The sequence below is a fragment of the Phyllostomus discolor genome, chromosome 1 (genome assembly GCF_004126475.2).
Source record: "Phyllostomus discolor isolate MPI-MPIP mPhyDis1 chromosome 1, mPhyDis1.pri.v3, whole genome shotgun sequence".
Lineage (NCBI taxonomy): Eukaryota > Metazoa > Chordata > Mammalia > Chiroptera > Phyllostomidae > Phyllostomus > Phyllostomus discolor.
Genome location: NC_040903.2, coordinates 102,752,943 through 102,778,909, shown reverse-complemented (window position 1 = coordinate 102,778,909; position 25,967 = coordinate 102,752,943). Strand labels below are relative to the sequence as shown.

Genomic DNA, 25,967 nt, shown 5'->3' with positions numbered 1-25,967 from the left:
GGAGAGGATAGATATGAGGATATGAATGGATATAGATATAGATGATAGATATAGAAATGGAAAGCTTTGTCAGTGAAGTAAGGTACATTTGGGGTAAGTTGAAAAAGACACCAAGGAAAAGAGAAAAGTATAGATTATTGAGTGATTTCTATTCATTTAGGGTTTGATACACCTTTCTTCATGCAAACCACACAGTAATCAGCAAGTCAGTGTTTAAAGTAACTTCCTCATTTTATTAATAATTGGTTATTGTAAATAGCTTCCCTAAGTTTGCAGAGATAGAAAGTGGCTGGGCCGCTTCTTACACAGGTCTGTCTGGTAGACCGCTAAGGCCTCTCCTCTTGCCACCTCCTCTAGCAGAAGGAATGTGGCTGGGGATGACAAAAGGAGCTGATGTGGTGACAGACTTGCCTGGTTACGGGCAAAGGATAGTTGGCCTGTTGGCTAGGAGAGAAAGCTCCTAGCTGGAAAGCTTTTCCAACTGGAGAAGACTAAGAAGGATAGAAATATGTGAGGTTTAAAAAAAGTGTGATAAGAAAAAATAGGGAAATGTGTTAGAGGCCAGAATTAGCTGAATAAAATAAAGCATACTAGCTAGTCCTCATAATATCCTAATGCTTAGCTATAGATACAGTTTATCTGTACAAAGCCTCCAGTTGCCAATGTGACATTACAAGAATCATACTTTTTGACTTCCCTACTTTTCTAACCTAATCAAAATCTCTAGCAATGGCTTCAGGGCAGTACATGAAAGTGACTGAATGAGGGACTATAACTGCGATCCCTCCAGTGCAAAACACACCTAGCTAAGATCTGCTTGGCTTCTGTTGACCATTTTTACAAGTCAAAGAAAATAATCTCCATAAAGCTTTGCATTAAGTGGATCTGAATGTCTCCCAAGACAAGGAGTTGAGGTGTGTGGAACACATGCAGTCCAACTCACTCCAAATATATTATTTCCTTGAGCTTAGTTGCAAAAATAATTATAAAATGCCTCAAGTTTAGATACCGACAGATTTTTGCATGTAATGTTTAGAGGCACCAAAATTCATTATTTGTATAGCTCCATTTATTTCATTATAGGTTTTAATAAATGGTAAAAAAAAGTATACATTTTTTGTTAAGGAAAAAAAAGTAATTTAAAAAAGCTAAAGTAAATGATGATGGTATCCAAATTATTGTTTTTGCAAGTCAGATACAAAGTATGAAGGATGTGTATTCAAGTTATAAATAGTATAACACTACTAATTGAAATGTGGGAGTTAGGTATGTGGTAAATAATTAAGATGATAGGAGCTGGAAATCACTATGTTATTGGTAGCACACAAATTGAATGGAAGTTAGGAAGGGCTCAGGGAGATTTAGAGAGAAAGGATTCTCCTGATTTACCTCCTTTGACAATCCTAGTGATGACTAAAACAAAGGAACCCATAAAAACTCAGAAGAAGGGATACGGTTTGGTTATGATAAATAATCAGTTCCAAAGCAAAATGTCACATCTGAATCACAGAGCTCTTCCTATTGTCCATCAAACTCTTCATAACCCCCCTTCACTCACCTGCCCCCCACAAAAGACTAAGATGGCATTTACAGAAAACTTATGTGATACAGTTTGCTGTCTGTCTATGAATATGTCTCCCAGTCCCTCATACAGTTTAAGAAAATCCGTACCCCTAAATTATGACTTTATTTCTCTATTTTCTTAACTACTGATTTTCTTGGAAGTGAAAACTTGCTACCCCTTCTTTTTTAATTTTCCTTTTAAAATTCCGTTTCTACCACTCTGAAATATTTTCTGCTTAAATTATATGGTCACTTTTGGTATCCACACTTGATGGCCCCTCTTCAGTTTCCCACCTGCTTGTCCTTGGTGCATCACTCACTGTTAGTTTTTTTCTCTTTGACTCCCTTCCTACCCCTGTTCTAAATGCTGCATGTTCTGACAGTTCCTTAGCCCTCTTTTCTGTGTGTTCTCCCATCTTACCTCTTGAATTCTGACAATATTGAAACTGGAAAAGACACTGGAGTTTGGGCTGCCCATCACTACCAAACCCAATAAATAATGGCAGCGATTGAATCTTTATGGGTGCTTTATTCAGATGGCTGGTCATCTGAGAAGATGGAGGGTTCATACCCTAACAGGCCATTCCATTTAAAAATGTCCCTTTTTATAAGGAGAACAAAGTGTAGGTAAAGGGTTTGAAATTCAAGGAAAAGTTAATTGGATTAAAAAAAAAAACTTTCAGCATTCTCACCCTGAGCGGTGGTCATCTCACTGTGGAGCACAATGGCTCAGATACCACATTGATTGCTTGCAGCCCTCCTGAGGCACAAAGGTGGAATTGCTTATGGTTCCCTGGAGTCAGGGTGGGTCATACCTTCAGTTCCTGGAACAATAGCTTTTACGTGCATTGATTACTAAGCTTATTAACTATTACTTAAACTAAAATTTTCCAACTCTTAAGTCCCCTATCAATATAAAGGGCTCTGTTTTCAAACTTCCCAGTTGGTGGGTGATTCCTTATGTCTCATGATGTTAATTGGAACATGTATACTATAACTTAGTTTACATTTTTAGTATTCAGCATTCACCTGTATTCCATTCATTCAACAAATTTGACAACAGTATTTATTGACTGTCTCTTACATGACAGGCATTGTTTCCATTGAAGAGATACAATTACAACCCTTATTCCCACACACAAAACGGACATGGTAATTACTCTCAGAGAGCTTGCATGGTGTACTTGGGTGACTAGACATTACTAAAAGAATCACACAAATAAATATAAAATTATGTCCGTGGCAAATGCCACAGAGGGGATGTATATGGTGCTCTAAATAGTTAAAACTTTATCAGAGAGATCAGCAAATGCTTGCTTCCCTGAGGAAGTTCATGTTTCATTCTTCAGTTATTTGGAAAAATACCTGAAGGTCATTGCATCACCTATGAATTATTTTTTTCTAGATGACTCATGCACTGTTTGGGGATGCACTTATTATGTTCTGATACCTGAAATGCCCTTCAGTCTTACCTCTAGATAGATAGGATTTCGATATTTCTATCCTTAGTATAGGGTATGAGGAGACATCAGGTACTATACTACCATTTATTATTGTTTAGCACCTTCAAGTGCGTATTATACAAGCCATACATACCAAGTATAGATTTTATATATATATATATATATATAATGTTATTGATGAGACTTTTTTCTCTAGATTTAATGTAATTACCTATCAATGAAAATATATTGAGATCATGATTATCTTGAATGGTTCCTCATATTTTGCTTTTAAGTCTGTTTCAAATTCCTTTTTATTACTAATTCAAACTCTGATCAACATATCTACCTAAATATAACAGATTGCTGCTTCAGTGACTTTCCAGATAAACAAAAGAAGATATGGGGGTTTTTGACCAGAAAGAAAATTTAGTGTTTAGATGCCAAAAATTATAACCATTTTTCTAAATAAGTAATAGTATCTGTGACAACTATGAGAAACAATATTTATTTATAATGGAAGATTTTGAACAAATTTTGTTAAGCTAAATTAATTAAGATTTTAAAGAAAGATGAGGAATAATTCAGAAGAATTGCCTTTGGATAAAACTGTCAATGACAAATTATTATTTGTCATTGCACAAATATTTATGTTTTCAGTAATACATATATCATGAACATTTTAGGTCCTAGGTAATTTTACAGGGCTTTATCAAAAATCAATATTTAAAACCACAAGAATTTACCGTGTTCCTATTACATGTTACGGGCGATAGAGGAGGGCAGGTATTCCAAGCACATTTTCTGGAAAAGAGCTTCATTATTTTTTTCCAATTTGCTCAAGCTAAATTAATCCAGAGAAGGAAAATCATCTTTACTGACTAATAGGCTGTGTTAGATACTCTCTAGGTACTCCTTACTGTATAGCCTCTTTATCATTTACATTTCAATCGTTAGACAAGCACATATTGAGTATCCACTTCATGTTCCATTTTGTATTATGCATGGGGGAGATTATAAGACAAATCTTTGACCTTGAGAAATTTTTCATCTAGTTGGTAAGATAAGGATCAGGCCGAAGACACTATTAAAGAAGAACACATTAACTACTGATGCAACGGCTCCCCTTTTGTGCCTGGCCATTTTTACTCCAACAATTTTTTCCTCTTTTGATTATTGACTCTAGCCCAGGGCAGAAAGTGTCTATTTAGAGCAACGACAGAGAATATAGTACTTTAGAATGAGAGAATGTTAGCAAAAGCCTATTCAACTGTAAAAATCCACATACAGCTGAGATATTTCTATAGAGGGAAAATAATGTTCTTTTAGCTAAATTTTGAAAATACTGCTAAGGTAAGTTGGGTTCTAATATCTAGAAAAGTATTGCTTATTTTAGCTCTTAAACACTTTGTTTGCCCATTTTTGCCTGTGGTATCTATTCACACAATTGCAGAAAACTTTCTTCAGGATTGTAATGAACTCTTAGCATTACTAAGTATGCTTTGCTACAAACTGAGATACCATTTGGCCATTAGTAGGCAGAATATCACTGAGGAAAACCCTTTTAATTGTTGAATTTGTATCCCTAGAGATTTATCTATCTTTCATTGAGAAGATTATTAATAGTCATTCAAATATATTCAGAGAAAGCATAGGTTGTGGTGTGTGCAAGTCATGTAACACTTGTGTTTTGGTGTCAGGGTTTCCCCCACTGACTTCTGATGAACAGGTACTTCCTTAAAGGTGCAGGTATGTGTATCAAGTCTGAAAGATGACTTGATAATCTAAAACATGACTTGAAACATGACTTGAAACATGTGCCTCTGGGGAATAAATTTACTAATGTGAGCAAAAAAAAATCATTTGTGCTGCCTTGGAAAAGGGTAATTTTTGTTTTACCCTGGTAACCATTGATAACTCAGTGGGAAAAAAACCCCAGTAAAACTCTCATAATTTTCTTCTTTGTAGGATTTTGAGGTATAATGTGGGCTAGAAAACAGAGGTGATATAAACACTTGGATCTGAAGTTTTACTCAACAGTTTTATTATCAGGGCTCAATACAGAAAGTAGAGATTGATTTCTCTTCAGTGCAAAGAAACTTGCGTACAAAAGGCATTTAAAAGAACAGTATAGTTTGAATACACTGTGTTCAATATTGCTTACTTCCATTTTACTATTGTGACTTTATGTTACATTAAAACAGATAAAATTGCCCTTTTTTGAAGGTCAAAATGTATCAGATATTAGAAATTTGGTGTACAGAATGAACTGATGAAGGGATTATGGGGTGGGTGATTATATTTATGGTATGCGATAGCAGTTTTGTGATTCAGTGTTTGAAGTCATAGCCACCATAATTTAACAAAATCTTTCAGATTGTAGTAGAAGTAATGTATGGACCAATTTGGTTGTTATAAAGATTCAAATTTAACAAAAATATTTTATATCAGTCATTAGATAGCTTCTTAATTCATAATGGAAAGTTGATTTATTATACTGTGATGAAAGACCAATGTTGTAAATACTGGTATATCAATTTAACTTGCATTATTAATAACCTTTGGGTTCTGATGACTTGCAAAGAGTTTTCTTTTCACTTTCTCCATATTACTGCTAATGAAGACGTAACCTACACAATCATTGAATTTGTGTGTAATTAGGGAGATGTATAAGTGGTAAATATATTATGCACTATGTGAGATTAGTTGCAAAATGGGAAACTACTTATCCCTGAGTTTGGATTTTGGTACAGTCTCTAAGATCTGAACCAAAAATATTTGCTCTGTTATGGCAAAGCTATAGCCACAAGACAATATTTTTCTTGGAAATGAAGATACAGCAGTTTCTTGCATCTTCCATTTAGCAAACATAAGAATTACTTTTCTTCTTTCTAAGTTTTAATTAGAAAAAAATGAAGGATGATGAAATATAAGAGTAAGACAAATTTTTAAGTTAAAATATGTACTAACAACCCATCTTACAATCTTATTTAGCTCTGCTATCTTATTTTTCAAAGAATATTTTAATATGAATAAAGAAAAATCATCCAAATGTATATTATGAATAAGGTGTTTAAAAATTATTTTGTAAATGAAACCTAAAGCTTAAACTTTTGCTTTTCAGGTTTTGCTGGCATAAATTGCCACTTAATAGACACCAGATATTTTTACTAAATTTAAATTGGTTAAGTGAAAGGAAAATAGTGAAAGTCTTTGTAACTTTTAAATGTCAAATATTTTTCTACTGTCTTAATTTAATTTTGAAGATTTATTTGAAAAGTATTGTTTTCATTTTGGACAGACAACTTTTTTATTTACAGCCATTAGTTGCACTCACCTCCATTCTTTGGGAGTTTTTTAGTTTAATTTTCAGGAGGAAATGATTTTTCCTTTTAATATCTGAGTATATTAGAAGCATCTTTCTTACTTTCACTTCCTGTCCAAGGTAACTAATACTACTTTTATTTGGGGGGATTTTTTTTTGTAATAAAACCCTAATTTTATTTTTTAACTATATTTTATTGATTACACTATTACAGTTGTCCTGATTTTTTCTCTCTTTGCTCCCCTTCCATCCAGCATTGCCCACTCCCTCAGGCAGTCCCCACACTGTTGTTCATGTCCACGGGTTATGCGTATAAGGTTTTTTGGCTACTTCATTTCCTATACTGTACTTTACGTCCCTATGGCTATTTTGTACTTCTTAATCCCCTCACCTCTTCACTCATTCTCCCTCATCTACCTTCCAACTAGAAAGCATTGAAATGTTTTCTCTATCCAGGATTCTGTCTCTGTTCTTGTTTGCTTAGTTTGTTTTTTATATTCAATTGTCAATAGAGATGTATTTTTTGCCATTTTATTGTTCATAGTTTTGATCTTTTTTTAAAATAAGTCCCTTTAACATTTCATATATAATGGTTTGGTGATGATGAACTCCTTTAGTTACTTCTTGGCTGGGAAGCTCTTTATCTGTCCTTCTATTTTAAATGATGTCTTTGCTGGGTAGAGCAATCTTAGCTGTGGGTCCTTGATTTTCATGACTTTGAATATTTCTTGTCAATCCCTTCTAGCCTGCAAAGTTTCCTTTGAGAAATCAGCTGATAGTCTTATGGGAACTCCCCTGTAGGTAATTAACTCCTTTTCTCCTGCTGCTTTGAAGGTCTTTATGTTTTACGTTTGGCATTTTAATTTTGATGTGTCTTGGAATGGGCCTCTTTATATCCATCTTTTTTGAGTCTCTCTGTGCTTCCTGGGCGTGCATGTCTATTTCCTTCACCAAATTAGGGAAGTTTTCTTTCATTATTTTTTCCAATAGATTTCCAATTTCTTGCTCTGTCTCTTCTCTTTCTGACATGCCTATAATGTGAATGTTGGACCTCTTGAAGTTGTCCCAGCTATTCTATAGGCTGCTTATACTATCCTATTTTTTAAAATTCTTTTTTTCTTCTTATTATTCTGATTGGTCATTTTTTGCTTCCTTATGTTCCATATCATTGATTTGATTCTCAGCTTCATCCACTCTACTGTTGGTTCCCTATAAATTGTTCTTTACTTCAATTAGCGTGCCCTTTGTTTATGACTGGATCTTTTTTATGCTGTTGAGGTCATCACTAAGTTCCTTGAGTATCCTTATAACCAGTGTTTTGAACTCTGCATCTGATAGATTGCTTACCTCCATTTTGTTTAGTTCTTTTTCTTGAGTTTTGATCTGTTCTTTCATTTGAGCCATGTTTCTTTGTCTTCTCATTTTGGCAGCCTCCCTGTGTTTGTCTCTGTGTTAGGTAGAGCTTCTTTGACTCTGTGTCTTAGTAGTGTGGCCTAATGTAGTAGATGAAGTCCAGTGGCACAGCACTCCAATCACCTAAGCTGGGTATGTGAGGTATGCCCTTCATGTGGGCTGAGTACACCTCCTCTTGTTGTTGAGCCTTGATTGCTTTTGGCAGATCAATGAGAGGGATTTATCCAGGCCAGTCAGCTACAAGGATTGGCTGTGACCACTTACCACCAACCTCTGCCCTCCATGGAGGATTTGCTATTTAGGGGCAGGGTGCTGGTATTCTGACATGGTCTGTAGCTGTTTCCTGGGTATGCTGGCCCTGAGGTTTCCTGGGTGGTGCATGTCTATGGCAACCCCTACCTGTGTTTGGCCTGAAGCCATCCTACTTGAGTTATACAGAAATCTGAGGTGGCTACTACGTGTACCTGGCTTGGAGATTCCCAAGCAAAGTCAAGCTTTGAATCTAGGCTGGCTGCTGCTAGTGCTGTGCCTGGGACTCACTGAGTCCAGCTGTTGCTTGTTTGAGAGGATTTAGGAAGTTGTGAAGAATAAGCCAAGACCAGCCATTAATATGGAAAAGCAGCTTTGGTGGGTCCACCCAAGTTGGTCTGTGGGGGGTCTTCAAGGTGGGTCAAACAGTCTTAGCCATGTTCCTGGAGTCTCAGATATGGCACCAGCTTTCCACTTCTGTGTGAGGGGAGTTTAGAAGGACAATGGCTTCTCCTTGCCTTGATGCCAGACACTTCAGTCTCTCCCTCTATGCCATGGATGCATTTCAAGCTGCCACCCTGGTCCTGGAGTTCAGAGGGAGTGAGTCTCCATAGATGAGTCCTTGCGTGCAATCTATAAGATGAACTGCTTGGTGGTCCAGCAGTTTTTTCCACTGGCTCAATCCCCACTGGTTTTTGCAGCCAGAAGTTGTGGGGACTTATCTTCCTGGCACTGCATGCCTGGCCTGGGGGACCTGGTATGGGGCTGGGACTCCTTGCTCTCAAGATATCCCTCCTGAACTTTTATCACATGATGGTGAGGGACCAGCCTGTTCTGTATCTGCACCCCTCCTACCAACCTAGATAGGTATGATTTCTTTTATTCTGCAGTTGTCAGATTTCCATTCAACTCCATTTCTGATGGTTCTGAGTGATGGTTGTTCTATATTTTAGTTGTAATTTTGATGTGGTTGGGTGAAGAGGTGAGCCATGTCTGCCTACACTGTCATCTTGTCTGGAAATCCTAGAAAAGTATTGTTTTCTAAATCAGTTAGTCAACTAGCTTTATGATATGGAAAAGAATATCTTTTCAAATAACCTTATTGTAATGTGTACAGATTTTCATCTTTTTGAACAACTTACCACATTGTTAAAATGTTTATCAAGCCCTGGCTGGCATAGCTCAGTGGATTGAGCTCGGGCTGTGAACCAAAGCATCGCAGTTTCGATTCCCAGTCAGGGCACATGCTGGGCACATGGTTGCAGGCCATGGCCCCCAGCAACTGCACATTGATGTTTCTCTCTCTCTCTCTCTCTCTCCCTCCCTTCCCTCTCTAAAAATGAATAAATAAATAAATCTTTTAAAAAAACAACAAAAAACTAATGTTTATTAAAATAATTTAGCATTTAGAAAATTTATTTTTTAAATAAAATTTGTAATGGTTCTTTGATATTCACATGTATTAATATTTATAAGCAAACACAATCACATTAAATTTTTGAAAAATTTAGTGTATGGAATTTCAAATCAACATAGGACAAGGAAGAATACTAGAGGCTCATTTTAAATATAATTCAGTGCAAGCAATCTTTATGAGCACCTATTAGGAATACTAAACTGACTAATTTCTTCTCAGTAATCATTACCCTTGAGATGATAACAATCTAGAAGCTATGATCGTCATATTTTCTTTTTATATGTACTTTATTTAGGTGTACTTTATACACCCAGTATGTGTATACATAATTTACATATAATTTACATTATTTTTATGTGTACAGACTGATGTTTGACAAATAAGTACATCTTTGTAACCATCACCCCCTTTATAATATTCCCTTCATCATATTTATATTACATATATAATATTCAAAATATATACAATATTTCTTTTATGACCCTTTATAGTTACCTCTGGCTCCAAAAGATGGGTATTTTGATTTTTTTCCCACCATGGACTAATTTTGTGTATCCAGAAATGTTGTATGAATGAAAACATAGGTATTAGGAAATACTTCTCCTTAAGTATTTGATGATTCTGAATGTCTTGTGAGTGGAGATACTGACTGCCCTTGTTCAGGACTTTTCTGAAGACATTTGGGCATAGTGAATAACCTTGGAAATTAGAGATAATACCTTTTTCCTAAGAAAAGGGCAGGTTTGTAATTATGCAATGGACTAAAAACAATGTGTCCCTCTGGCAAAGGTCAGGCAGGATTACTGCCTGTTATAATTGAGTAAGGTTCCTTGACGCTCCCGGGTTTCTCTTTTGTAACACAAGCCATGGTTTGTGCAGGTGTGATGGGCTGGATGCTCCTATTGCTGTGACTATAATGTCCTTTGCCTCTCACTAGGAGGCTAGTGTCTTCTGCCAGCATTCATGAAACTTACAAGTTTATACAATAAGTAAAATCCCAGATCCTTCATAATTCTTGAAAACAATATCTGCTCTTTTGTGTTTGGCTCTTTAGCTTAGCACAATGTCTTATACGAACTACCCATGTTGTTTCACAAATTAATAGTTAGCTTCTTTTTATTGCTGAGTTGTACTTTAAAGCATAAGAGCTTTCTTTTTTCTTTCAAAAAGTTATATTCTTCATTTGAAAGACAGTTGACTCTTCTAAATCTCGAAGCATCCTCAAACTTCTATTTAATTCTTCCTTCAGAACATCAGCATGATCAGTCACCAGTAACGCTAACATTTTGAGGGGTTAGTGGGGTGCCCCCTAAGCTTCCCCATAGTTAATAATTATTATTCATTATTATTAATATCAGTATTTCTATTTTCCCAATTTTATGTAGTGAGTAAGTAAGAGCATCTTTTGGAAGTGTTGCTATTTTTATTGATTTACTACGTACAATCTAAATAAGTATACTTGTTGGGTAACTACAGCTTCAAAGCAAGTTTTCAGGATCTCTGGTCTTTCCTGCAAGCAGCTGTTGTCCTGCAGCCTCTCTGATGTACAAATCTGCAAGCAGCTATTGCCAGTGCCTGCTGCAGCCTTTATTCTCTCAGTGCTCTTGCTACCAGCAAATCCTGGCTCAGAGGACTTTGTTAGTGACAGGAGATATAGTTGTATAGATTTTGACTAATCACAATTCTTGATCTTTGCTTTTATATATTTATTTTTAAATAAAATGATCTTCCTTAGAGACATTTATTTGAAGCTAACTGTATATTTAATATTAAGAGATTTCTGAAAGAAAACACTTGGGTAATCTTATAATTTATTAAAAAGATAAAGGAGTGTATGTGAAATAATGAATAGCTAATTATGGAACTGATAATAAGGAAATTGTATTAATTGGTAATTAAGAGGTATATACATATAGTAGTTCAATATAGAGTCTTGAACCAAACTGGTTTGAATTCTAGCTCTACAATTTACTAGCTGTGTGACCTCACATGACTTGCTTGACTGCTTTGGACCTTCTGTGAAATGAGAATGTTTATATTAGCATCTTTTCACAAGGTTATTATGAAAATTATGTAAGCTAAAATGTCTAAAGCTCTTATGACATTCCTCATGCATAATAAGTGATATATGTTTGCTTTTGATGATGATATTGATGATGATGATGATGGTTTTAATTGTAGTAATTTCCAAGAAGGAGGAGGTAAGAATAAGTGCTGAGTGTTTGGGTTAAATTGAGTACACAGATTTTGATGACTTGTTCATGGGGTGCTTGTTGTGGGGATAATGAACAATAATTTTGAAAGATAAACTGAGTTAGATTATGACCTTGAAAATAAGGTAACCTTGAAAATAAGGCTAAGTTTCAAAATGATATGCTATGCAGTTGGCAGGTCCTGGACTGTACAAAAGAGTTGACAGTCTGGGAGCAGCATTGAGAGAGGGGCCCTTAGATGCATGAAACTGAAGCAGAGGGGTGCTGGTGAGAATAGAGCAAAGCTATTTAGAATGGAGGGAATGAAAGGGATAAAAAATATTTTAGTTGTGGGAGTAAAAAGAATGATATCGTCAACTGCTGGTATAGCTGGGAGATAATGATGATTGAACCTGGATTACTTAGTTCTTTGTAATTAATAAGAATACTGATAACTAACCTTGAAGTATTACAAGATTCTAAATGACTTCTGAATCTCAAAGCAAGGCTGAATTGTGTTCATTATAGTTTTTATGATAAATATGGTCATTTTTTTAATTAATTGGAAATTGGCCATCTGTTCAAGTTATAAAAGTCAATATAGTTAGATTTCATATTAACCTGAGTGTGACATTACATAACCATGTTAGAAAGCAGAAGTTTTCTACAATCCTTAAAATGTTTTAGTTTTCTGTTCACTTCAAGGTTGTAATTTAAGTCATGCTAATACTTGACGTTTTATGTCACTCTTCATGTAATGTCTCTGTTTTATAATTAATTTCTTGAAATCCTAAAGCAGTTCTCTGAAATGTAAATACTGTTAGAGTAGTTTCTCAGTGGTCTGATAATTTTGTCTTACACATTTTTATAATAATGCTAAGCTATAACAAATATTGAAGTACCTACTCTTGGTTCCTTTATTACTTTATTCAGTCCTTCATTTTGGGGGAATGCTAGTAAGTATAAGTTAGTAGTCTGCACCAGGTAATGGTAATAAGTATGAAGCGGTGTATTTCAGTGGATAAAAAAGGAAATTAAAAAAAAACCCTTCAATATCTGGTGTTAAACAAAAACACCTGCTCAGATACTTGCTAGGTTTATGGCTTGAGTAAGTCACATTAGCCTCTTGGGTCCTACATTCAGGGGTATCAGTCCTACTTGTTAAGGGTTATATGGAGTTATATGGGTTATATGGAATTTATGAAATTCAGATTATATATTGGAACTTATGACAAGCCCTGTATATAAATATTGGTGGCTTTTTTTGCAAGGTAATGTGTCAGACATGTTAAAATACGATGGAATCTAATTTTTACTCTTGTAGTAAGTCCCCGTCTTCTTTCTCAGATAATTCTACATTCAGTTAAAAGCACCCTTACTTACCCGTTCTTTAGCTTTATTTTTTACTCCCAATCTGAGTCTTATGACAGATGAGTTTGGGATTTGCACGAGTAATTCCCAGAATTTATGGAGGCCTAACTGAGCTAAACAGGTGGCTACAGATACTGGAGAGGGGGAAGATGTGTTAGTCATGCTGAAATAAAATCCTTAGGACTTACAACTTTGTACTTTTCCAACTAAAATGACACAGTGCTCTATACCTATAGTTTCTTTAAAAGAAATTTGTCACCTTTACTGCTGATTTTCTCTTCATAAAGGACCAAGCACATGAGTTTACTCTTCCCCCCTAAACTGGAGCTGAGACTATGCAGCCTGCGGCAGCCTGCTGCAGCCTGGCCAGCCTTCATTGCTGGCCTCGCAGAGAGCAGGCAAGCAGCAGCTTCTGAGCTCTTTCACGTGACTACTTTCGAGCTGCTAAAGGGGAAAGAGTAGCAAATTAATGTTGCCAAAGATTCACATAGAAGGGCCTTCCAAGTATTAGAATTTAAATTAAAAACTCAAAACAATATTTGTGCATAAATATCAAGATAAGAATATATTAGTGAGATCTGGAAAATGAGACTAAGTGTATACAACATAAAGAATGAATAGTTTTATAATTCAGGACCACCTTTTCTCATGGAATTTTTTAACACATGAGCTATGCAATGCTAGTGTTTATTTTCATGTGATATTTGAGAGACGATATAGAGAAATGGTTAAGAACACAGTCTCTGCAGCCACCTGCATAGGTTTGAATTCATGGTTGTTTTTCAAATAGCCACTTATTGATGGTAGGACCATAGCTACCTTTCAGTACCTTAATTTTCCCATATGTAAAGTGTATAATAAGCATACTTACTTCATAGAATTTTTTAGACTATTACATATGTACGTATACACACATGTACCCATAAACATATATGTCAGAATAATGAGCATGTAGTAAACACTGTATATCATTTATTAAACAAGTAAAAATATGGTATTTCTATCTAAAAGCAAATAGGTTATATACAGATGTTCAGTAGTAGTTAATGGTTTTTATAGTCTTCTTAATTAAGGCATGACATTTTCAAGAAATAAAACTAAAACTTCATAGCAAATCAATGACAAAGGCCAGGAATAGAACAAGACTTCTGTGCTATTTACCATCCTTTTACCTTTATAAGTCTTAAGTGTAACTGAACTAGAAAATCTTCCTACCAATCATGTTACCTCTGGAGGCAAGTGCTAGGAATTTCTAAGAATCACAACATTTTAGAATTAGCAGACATCTTAGATATCAAATAGTTATTCAACCTTTTTATTTTGGCCATCAGAGTTCTGAAGCCAATAATAAATGACTTTCTCAAGGTCATATAACTGTTTAATTCCAAAGCCAAGGTCACTAACTTCTAATGTAATACCTTTTCAATTACAGTAGCATACTTGAAACCTGTGGTGGTGGTCCAGTGAAGAACAGAATTTGCTTCTCCTGTGTTGTCTTACATATAGTAAGCCATATGTGTTCTGTATGCTTCCTTTTGAAATACTTTCACATTTGTAGAAAAGTTACAAGACTAGCACTAGGGACTCCTAAACACCCTTTTACCCAAATTCACCAGTTGTTTACATTCTATTCCATTTGCTTTATATTAGCTATATATGTAGCTGTTTATTTATGATTTTTTCTCAACTGTTTAAAATTAGAGACATCTTGCCCCTTTATAAATACTGGAGCATGTATTTCCTATCAACAAGTGTACTGTCACATAACTGCAATTATCAATGATCAAAATGAGAAAATTTGACACTGAGAGTAAAATTATCTATTCCATAGTTTATATTCAAATTTTGTCAATTTTGCCAGTAATACCCTCTTTCTCTATTTCTTCCCTTGGCTCAGTATTCATGCCATGGCCGTATATGTCTCTTTAATGTACTTTCATTTGGGAAAGTACTTTACCTTTTTTTAAAAAATCTTTTTGACCTTGAGATTTTTAAAGAATACAGACCAGTTACTTTGTAGAATGTTCCTCAGTTTGGGTTTGTGTAATGCTCTCATGATTAGGTTCAGGTTATGCTCTTTTGGCAGGACTGCCACAGAAGTGATAGATAGTGTGCCCTCAGAACATCGTATCATGAGGCATGAAACGATAGCTCATTCCAACATTGATGATGTAAACCTGGAGTTCATTGGCTCTGCCAGGTTTTTCCCACAGGAAAGTTAGTACTTTACTGCTTCTAATAATGGTAGGGAGGTACCTACCTAATGACAAATTAGTAGAGAGGTACTTGGAGATTATGTAAATATCTTGTCCTCACCAAAATTTTACCACTACTTTTTATGGCCATTGATAATTTTTGACTTTGTTGTAGCTTCCATATGTTTATTAGTTGACATTCTACTGAAAGGAAGAGGTTTCTTATGGTTTTCATTAGTTTAGTTGCTTGTTTATTATATCAATAGATGAGATATTGTATTATGTTTTATTTGGTAGTTATGATCTATGCTGTTATTATTTATTCAGATTCTCAAATTGTCCCATATTTGGCCAGTGAAAACCAATTCAGACTACCTTCTGGGTCCTTTTGATATTTCCACATCATCCTTGAGTGTTTCCTGACTTTCTGGCGTATATTATTCTAGGAATATCTTATACTTTTCCTGACCAAGCCCTGGAATCAATCTTCTGTCCAAGTAGTCATGCTTCCATTTCACAGTATGTGGTGTTCACAAGTCAGATTTGGACATCAAGTGCATCAATTCATTGCTAATGGTGTCTTATTACTTCTAGGGCCCCTTATTTAACAGCATTAGAAAATTGTGTCTATATTTATTTCTATATTTATGTATGTACCTATTAAAAACCATGTGATGTTGGTCAAGAAGTATAACATTGCAGTTAGGTAGGATAAGTAATTATAGAGATCTAATATACAGCTTGATGACTAGGGTTACTAATACTTTATTGAATACTGGGAATTTGCTAAGAGAATAGATTTCAGGTGGTATCACATACACACAAAAATGATAATTTATGTGGGAAGGTGATATATTAATTAGCTTGACTGTAGTCATTGTTTTGCTATGCATGTGTCAATCAAATCACCATGTTGCATGCCATAAGTTCATACTGATATCTCTAATTCCAATCTCAAACCACAAGATATTTTGTCATCTTTTCATTTCTATATCTGTAACTTCATTTTCCAATAGCGAGAAACCTGGCTTCCCATTATGTTCAATAAATATATTTATTTTCTCAACTTGGAATACATGAAAGTTTAATTCATATTCCTTAACCCATACCACAAAGCAAACCTACTAAAAATAATTCAGTATTTTTTACATTTTTTTAAGGAAAGGATACAAGTTATTAGAACAATCTTATTTGTGTACAGATCTCAAATGTACAGTTTGTTAGACAAAAGTCTACACTCATGTAACTCATGTCCTATCAAGATATAAGACTGCCCTGGCTGGTGTGGCTTAGTGAATTCTGTGTTGGCCTGCAAATCGAAAGGTCACTGGTTCGATTCCCACTCAGGGCATATGCCTGGGTTGTAGGCCAGGTCCCTGGTTGGGGGCATGTGAGGGTCAACCTGTTAGTGTTTCTTTCTCTCTCTTTCTCCCTCACTTCCTTTCTCTCTAAAAAGATAAATCTTAAAAAATGGGCTTTTCCATAACCTTAGAAAATTCCGTGTGCCCCTTTCCTGTCAATATTCACCCCCTCAAAAATGGTCATTCTTCTTTAACCGTAGAATTGTTTGGCCTATTCTAGAACTTATATCAATGCAATCATGAAATGAATATTCATGTATCTGGCTTCTTTTACTCATTATAATAACTATGGATTTCATCCATGTTGTTATGCATAATTTGGTTCTTGTTCTGTTCCTGTTCTAGTTGTTTACTTAGCTTGTTTTTGTTTTTGTTTTAGGTGTGGTTGTCAATAATTATGAGTTTGTTATCATTTTACTATACATGTTTTTTATCTTCTTTTTCTTAGATAAGTCCCTTTAACATTTCATAAAATATGGGTTTGGTGCTGATGAACTCCTTTAACTTGACCTTATCTGAGAAGCACTTTATCTGCTCTTCCATTCTAAATGAAAGCTTTGCTGGATAGAGCAATCTGGGATATAGATCCTTGTCTTTCATGACTTGGAATACTTCTTTCCAGCCCCTTCTTGCCTGTAAGGTTTCTTTTGAGAAATCAGTTGACAGCCTGATGGGAAGTCCTTTGTAGGTAATTGTCTCCTTATCTATCGCTACTTCTAGGATTCTGTCCATCATTTTAATCTTGGGTAATGTAATTATAATGTGCCTTGGTGTGTTCCTCCTTGGGTCCATCTTCTTTGGGATTCTCTGAGCTTCCTGGACTTCCTGGAAGTCTATTTTCTTTGCCAGATTGTGGAACTTCTCCTTTATTATTTGTTCAAATAAGTTTTCCATTTGTTGCTCTTCATCTTCCCCTTCTGGTACCCCTATAATTCGGATGTTGGAATGTTTCAAGATGTCCTGGAGGTTCCTAAGCCTCTCCTCACTTTTTAAAATTTGTTTCTTCATTCTTTTTTGTTTGGTTGTTTCCTTCCTCCTTCTGGCCCACTCCATTGGTTTGAGTCCCAGTTTTCTTCCCATCACTGTTGGTTCCCTGTGCATTTTCCTTCATTTTACTTATGTAGCCTTTATTTTTTCATCTAATTTGTGACCAAAATCAACCATTTCTGTGAGCATCCTGATCACCAGTGCTTTGAACTATGCATCTAATAGGTCGGCTATCTCTTGGTTGCTTAGTTGTAGTTGTTCTGGAGCTTTCATCTGTTCTTCCATTTGGGCCATATTTTTTTTTGTCTTGTTGTGCCTGTTATGTATGAGGGGTGGAGCCTTGGGTGTTCATCAGGGTGGGGCAACCCAGTTGCTGGGTTGTGATGTTGTATGTGGGGGAGTCTCCTCCGCTACTTACCCCAAGCAAACTGGGCCCTTCTGGCACTGATTCCTATGTGGGTGGGCCTGTGTACATTCCAGGACCCTGTGGGTCTCTCCAATGAAGTCTCCCGTGAGGCTGGGAGTCTCTCCCTGTGCCTCAACACCCCCACAGGTGTTTTTAATCGGTGTTTCAAGGCCTTATTTCCCAGTGCTGGAACCCTGGGCTGCGTGGTCTGTCTCACTTCCCAGTTTCTCCTGGTTTATCTGCACAGGAATGTGGGACTGCCTGGTTAGCCACCTGCCTTGCACGTAGTGCCTTGCTTCACAATCGCTGCCTCGATGGGTCTGCCTGTTGCCACCCTGCACCCAGCGTCTGCCAGACGCTGCCTGCATGCCCGGGGTCTGCCTGTTGAGGTCTTGCACACCCCCGGTGACTTGCGTGCCCAGTGCCACTGCCTTTTGTGCCTCGATCCCTCTCTGCCCCACCTACTGGTCTTGATGAATGTGTCTATTTTAGCTCCTTGGTTGTCAGACTTCTATACAGTTTGATTTTCTGTCAGTTCTGGTTGTTATTTTGTTTCTAAATTGTTGTTGTTCTCATTTTGGTTGTGGGAGGAGGCACAGTGTGTCTACCTATGCCTCTATTTTGGCCAGAAGTCTCAATGATACAGTTTTTATTTTGACTGGATTTCTGTTTCTACTCAGGTCATCAGCATGGAGGATTCTGGCTGTTCTCTTTTTCACTCAGCCCTCACAATGGTGTGGTGGGGGGAACATATCTAATTATATATTAAAATGCTTTTCTCCTTATTTAGTTAAAACCTCCTTAAAAGAGAGAAGAGGCTCTCTACAAAGTATGTGGCATTAAATATAAGACAAGAATAAAGTAAATGCAAAGAAGAAGTTTGAAATGGTTCATCCTACAATATTAAGTCCTTTTGATTTCTTACTAAATGAATATGAAAATATTGAGGCTTAAAATATAAAAGGTAAATTGACATTCCTGATTTATTCCAACACATCCATCATTTTTTATCATTGTCTATTTTCTGATGTTTTGGACAATTTAATTCTAAATTAATCAAGCAACAAGATATTTACTGTTTCCTCAGGAAAATAACTGCACATTTACAAAATTATTACTGTTAAAGTTCCCTCAGGTGTGCTCTTCTGGTGACTACTTTAAACTTTATATTCATGACCACTGTACTTTATTTAATTCCTGTTTTCCTCACACTTAAACTCTTCAGTTTTAAGAAAGAAATGTTTGTTTATTTTTAACTCAAATTATGAGTACGGGTAGCATCATCAGTGAGTCATATGGGAGTTTTCTTTGCTCGGTAGTTTCTGAAGTTCAGTTTAACTTTAAATTGCTAAAAGCTAAAGGATTAGATTTTTGCAGGAGAATGTGAACTGGATTCCTTGCATTGGTATATAATAATAAAATGTTTAGGAGTTTTGTACTGGACTCTGGGGAGCCTTGAGGCCTCTGGGGTCAATGCTAGTAGGCCCTAAAGACTGGCTGATGCATTTACAAATCTCTTTATTCATTTAAATTTATTAAACAAATCTTTGAATATTCAGTACATGCTAATTAGTATGGGGTTATCTAGGGAGCACTTATATTCAATGAGTTATGGTATAGAAAACTGTAAAGTAATAAGCAGATGGCCAACAGATGATAAAGATTATGTCCAGAGTGATATGGGAGCTCATGGAAGGGAATGTCCAGATTGGGGATGGCAGGGGCACTTGGGAGGCCATTGTGTAGGGGCTGACAGATGAATGAAAAAGCTGTAGTACATATATACTATGAAATACTACTCAGCCATAAAAAAGAACAAAATCTTACCTTTGCAATAGCATGGATGAACCCAGAAGGTATTTAGCTAAATGAAATAAGTCAGAGAAAGACAAATACCATATGATTTCACTTATATGTGGAATTAAGAAAAACAGAATAAACAAACAAAATTGAAACAGAATTAAACATACAGAGAACAGACTGATGGTAGCCAGAGGCGAGGCAGATTGGAGGACCCAGTGACAAAGACAAAGGGACTAAGAAGTACAAATTTAATTCATGAAATTGTCACAGGGATGTAAAGTACACATAGAGAATATAGTTAATAATATTGTAACAATTATGTGTGGTGGCAGGTGGGTGCATGTATATCAGGGGACACTTTGTAAAGTATATGATGTCTAAGCACTATACATCTGGATCTAATACAAAATAGTACTGAATATAAGCTGTAATTAAAAATAACATAAAATAATAAAAATTAAAGGAATATACCTTTAAAAAATTAACCATGAGGTCCTGGAAGTGAGAACAACCATGTGTGGAAAGCCAAAGCTCTTTCAAGGTACTTTAAGATATTTAGTTGCTTCTTGAAAACAGATTTAGGCTCCTGGGGTTTATCTTGCAGCTAAAACAATCTCCACTGGATCCTTGGCAATAGCAGACCTATAGCGCTCGTTCCCTTGCAGGCACCACATGTTCACGCACTCTTCAAGAGAAGAGGCATGTGGTCGAGAGTGAGGGGCAGAAAATGAACTGTTTTTCACTCATCAATTTTCTTTAGTTACAACAAGCTACTAAGATTTAATTCTTTAAATTTTTTCTTCTGCATATTTTTTATAAATGTACATTGCCTTGATCTGTGCTGGTGCCATAACAAAATACCACAGACTGGGTGGGTTACACAACAGACATTTATTTTCTTACAGCTCTGGAGGCTGGAAGTCTGACATTAAGGTGCCAGCAGGGTCAGGTTCTGGTGAGGCTCCTCTCCTGACTTGCAGGGGGCCTCCTTTTCACCATCTGCTCACATAGCCTCCCTTTGGTGCCTGCTAGAGGAAAGGGAGCAGGACGGAGAGAGAAAAAGAGAAATCAAGCCTGACATTACTTAAATATTTTGAATATTAAGTTACAAATTAAGTAAGCAATATAGTTATTGGAGAAATGTTCGAGAAAATAATGAAAATAAACCTATAATTTCGTAGATTGACTATCATATACCACAGTCAGGTTGGTCAGTGAACACTGAAGGGCAAAGCCCTTTTATGTTCTTTGCTTCATCAAAGAATGCCAGAGCTGCAGGGATACACTTCCATGTCTCCCAGTGGCATGGCACTTAGTGTATTTGACCAATGAGAAAAGAATCCCAACAAATATTTTGCCTTAAAAATGTTCTTCCTTGGGGAGAAAACACACACAATGCATATACACACACACCCATCACACACACACATGTATGCATATGGACACATGCATACATACATGCAAACATGCACACACACGTTATGTCTATCCATGTTTATGGGGTTTTTTTGTGCATCATTACCCATAGAAAGGCTGTGTGCTAGCATTTAGACATATAGCACAATAAAAGGTACCGCTGTTTGACAAACCAGTATGTTACCAACAGCTACAAAACAAAGTTTTTTAATAAAAAGGGTTAGAATTCAGATAAATATTGCCTTTCCTGAACAGTACATTCACATTCATTTTACAAAGGAGTTAGTTTCTAATGTCAGCACAGAGGGTGACAATTGGATGTGAACAAAATTGCTCTTGAAAGTTACATAAATCTCTCACAAATTGCAGTATTTTATCACATCTGCCAGTTTTATTTGTGTTTTCTCCTGGAGCATTGGAACAGATCACAGTTCTTTCACTGAGCAACTGGAATAGTTTGTGTTGAAGGGCCATTCGGTGTGAAATCATGTGAACTCTGAGACTCGGGTCACATTTGCACAGTGAGACACCCCACAGGGGCCCAGGGGACTGCCCCGACTGTAAAATGCACCTCCAACTTCTGAGAACGTGTGCTCACTCAGTGTTGTGGAGGCGTTGTGGTGGGATTGCTCATACTTTTAAGTTGTTCTCTCTCTCCCTTCTCATATACTTTACAGAGTGTTTCCCTCAATAGTTCCAGAACTGCAACTGGCACCCTACATAGTTGTTACAATATTGTTTACTATATTCCCTGTATGTGCTTTATATTCCCGTGACAATTTTGTAACTATCAATTTGTACTTCTTAATCCATTTACCTTTATCACCCAGTCCCCCAACACCCCTGTCCTCTGATAACCAACAGTACACTCTTTGTCTATAAGCATGTTGCAATTTTGTTTGTTTAGTTGGTTCTTTAGATTCCACATATAAGTGAAATCATATGGTATATGTTGTTCTCTGACTTTCTAGCTCTCTCCTCCTTTGTCAGTCTCTAGTGTTTGCTAAACATGTTTGGTAGGTAAATTCAAGCACATTGTAACTATATTTTTTATATGGCATTCTTATACATCTTTGATTACATGCATGGTTATATATTTTTTGTTAAAGTCACAAATATAAATACCTATGTGTGTGGCTGTTTGACTTTTAGAAATTCTGTTAGGAGTATGAATTTCATCTCAGATTGCACCATGTAATACTGTTGTGTTCCTAGACCATCCAGGTTGCAAAAAAGAACCACACAAGGAAACGCATAAATTAGATTCCACACCTGAAACTGATTTGTAAGCCCATGCAATGATGGCGACTTTCTAAGCTTAACTATGGTACAGGAGCCATCATTAAGGCTTTTTCATAAAACTGATAGGAAGATACAACTTAACTTTTCAATTCTGTTTTTGTTTACAGTGGCAGTTACTTTATGCTATTGTTATATTGTCATTGTTATGTTGGGTTTGCTAAACACCTTAGCTGATAGTTCTGTTGTGTAACCCCATGTGCCACCCAGCTGCCATGGCCTGACTATAGTGATAGACTTTCCCAGCGGAGACTCAGTTAAATTATCCTCTGAGAATTTGAATGAGTAACGTATACATTTCTTTATGCTTAAACATAATTGATTACATGTATTTCCTGCAAGGCTTAAAAGTATAAATTTTGAATGTTATATTTCTTCATAAAAGATTGTTTCAGGTTCATTTAGGTTTCATGATTTTGACATTGTTTAAGAATAAATTTTCATGCTAATGGAAATCTCCTATGTCAAAGGAAAAAAAAAACAAGCTCTTACAGCATACAGTCTTTTTTAAGGCATTAAATACAATGTAAAAGCTCTCTAAAATACTCTTTTATATGTATCTCTTGTGGTTGTTACATAGCTTCATTCACTGACTTAACATTGTTTACTGAGTACCAAGTGAGCACTTTTAAAGGCACTAGGTAAACTTCAGTGAGGAAAAGCAAGTCCTTGGTCTCCTGAAGCTTCTGATCTCATGGAGGGGTGGTCAGTCATAAACAGCTAAAGAAATAGCAATTTAAGGAAGTGTTAGGATGACAGAGGACCAAGTTCGTGTTAGAGAATAACAAGAGGGTCATTAACTCATGGGCGGTTAGTAAAGCTTTGCTGGGAGCAGGTAGTTTTAGGCTATGACTTAAAGGATGAAGAGGGGTCGGCAATGCAAACCCCTCTTCATCTCATTCAGAGCAGCCTAGGCAAGTATCAATCATTGATGCATAAAGGACTTGGGTATTTCCAAAACTGTAAGTAAGCTGGTGTGATTGCTTGCATCAGAGTGTCCGTGTGTGTGTGTGTGTGTGTGTGTGTGTGTGTGTGTGTGTTGGAATGGGGGGAATGAGTGGTAGGTGGCAAGAGATCAGGAGGTTAGGTTAACAAACAGGTGCCAGATGATTTCTGTTTTACAGGCCATGGTAAAGCTCTAGATTTTAAAATAAACACAGTGAGAGCCCACCCATCCAAGTTTTAGGGGTGGAGAATCATTACCTGATTTAAAATTTTAAAAGCTCTCTTTGGCTGCTTTATGGAGAATAAAATACACGGGGGCATGTCTTTGCATGTGTGCTTAAAAACGGAAGCAATGCCACCAGTTGGGGGGCTCTGATAGTCATTTAGTCAAAGCTCATGATGGCTTGAATCGTGGGTGGCAATGAAGATGGAGCCAACTGGATGGATTTGAAAATATTTCTGAATTTACTGATGAATTTAATGCTGTGAGGAGGAGTCAGGACTCAGAGATGATCACTTTTTTTTTCACAACTGTGTGTATCATGGTGCCATTTACTAAGATGAGGTTTGGGGCAGGATCAGGTTTCAGAGGGAGATCGTATTCCCTTTTAGATATTTAGTGTCAAACCTTTTGCAATATTTATGAATTCATCAAACATTGATTGCATATGCCAGTCATGGTATGAAGTCCTGAGGATATATGGTGTCCTTATGTTTATGGAATTAGAGAGGTGGTAGATTTCAGAGTGTTAGTGGTGACTGTAGTTAGAAATGACCTAGGCCAGCATCATCATTTTACAGATGGAGGATAGAATTTGAGCCATTTAATCTGCAGAAATATCAAGACTCCTTTATAAAAATCATGGTTATTTTAGTAAAACTTAGCTTTACTCATCCAGCAATAATTGTGGTATTATTTCCTCTTGGAGATGTGATACAATCTGTTTTCATTTCTGTTTTAATGAACTGTTATGAACTGTTACCATTACTACTACTAGAATACTTGCTGGTGCATTCTGAAGCTGTGGAAATACAGGCCTTGCAGCCAGGAGTGCAGTGGGAGCTGCCATTTGCCTCACCAGATGAGTAAACAACTTACATAAGAAGAATCAGCAACAATGTTCTAGTGCTCACACATTGTTTACTAAGGTGTTATGTGTAGACAAAACCAAAATTGGGCGCTTGTATTTTTTGTATTATTAATGGTAGCTTGCTAATTACCTTGAAGAATTTTAGAGGGGATTTTTCAAACTTAATATTATAGAAAGCATGAATTATAAAAGGAAAAAGGAAAAGAGAAAAAAAAGGGCCCCAAAGAAGGTTTGTTGTGCAGTGAATTCTAGATGTGTATGTATGTGTTGGAATGTTTGCTTTAAGGCAGGCTTTTATAACTTCAGCTTCATAAGTTAAGGTGTTTGGTCAAAGAATAAATAGATGCTGATGAAATAGCAACTTGTGTAGGTTTGAACAATTTAAATGCCAGGAACCTAAAACGATTATTTCGAGTGGTCTAAATAAGCATACTTACTATCTAAATTATGTTAGAGCATTTATTGTTCATTCAGAGGAAGGTTTACTTGGCTTTTTCTGCTAGGTCAAGTAATGTAGAAGAAAAGAGATGGAAGGTTCTGCGCTATGGGCAGAGCAAACTGGCAGCAGCAGGCTGACCCAGTCTGCACGCACACACGCACATGGGGTGGGAGACAGTTTCCTGCAGTAAGCATGCTCTTTCTGTCCTGCGCATGCCTTAAACAGCAAAGGGAGTTTCAAGATTTTTTGCAGAGATGAGGGCCTGCTAATGAGAAAAATGTTTCATTACAAAAGGAAAAAGTGAATATTGAATGAGACAGGTGGTGGTCAAGTGGCCCATGTAAAGCTTAAAAGTAGTTTAAAGGGATGGGGATAAAAGCAAGATACAGGTAGATTGGAATGCATGCCAGTGGAAGAAAAGAAAACTACTGAGAAGACGGTAGAGATTATCAACACCTGAGTAACTGGAATCAAAGCTCTGCTTCCTCTCCGCAACCAGAGGGCAGGACAAAAGTCAAAGAAATGAAAGGGCCAATCGTGGAAGGTCTGACCCTGCCATGAAGGTCTGACCTTCAAAGAAGAAACTTAAGGAACTAAGCACTGATGATAGAAATTTCATGGAATTTATAATTAGGATTGTGTACATACATGTCAATTGAAAAATGAATGGTGAAAGTAAGAATGTGACAGAAAGAGAGCCTTTTTTCTGTTCTTTGTTTGGAATCAAACAGAAAAGTAGGAACTTCGTACATGGATATGCCAGAACAGGAATATTCCATGTTTTATTACTTAGTCTGTATCTCTGTGTCCTCATCAAAGACACAAGGGTAAGAGTAGACTTTATTTCCTGAAAACATGCTTGGAAATAAATATTAGTGAGAATTTATAGAAAGCATTTGGGACAAGAAAATATTTTTATTCTTAACCTCCCAGAGAGCTACCTCCCCCATTCTTACTGGGACAGTTTGGCTTCTCACCTGTTGATTAATATTTTCTGTATGATAAACTCATTTCCTTATTATGTATAGTGCGTACAATCTTATACTCCTTCAC

The 25,967-nt window shown here is 36.4% G+C and overlaps 1 protein-coding gene across 1 annotated transcript in view; it reads left to right on the top strand.

The window, feature by feature from the left end:
* ARHGAP24 (Rho GTPase activating protein 24) overlaps positions 1-25,967 on the top strand; it is a 482,616-nt gene that overhangs the window by 54,971 nt on the left and 401,678 nt on the right. The gene's annotated exons all lie outside the window — the stretch shown is intronic.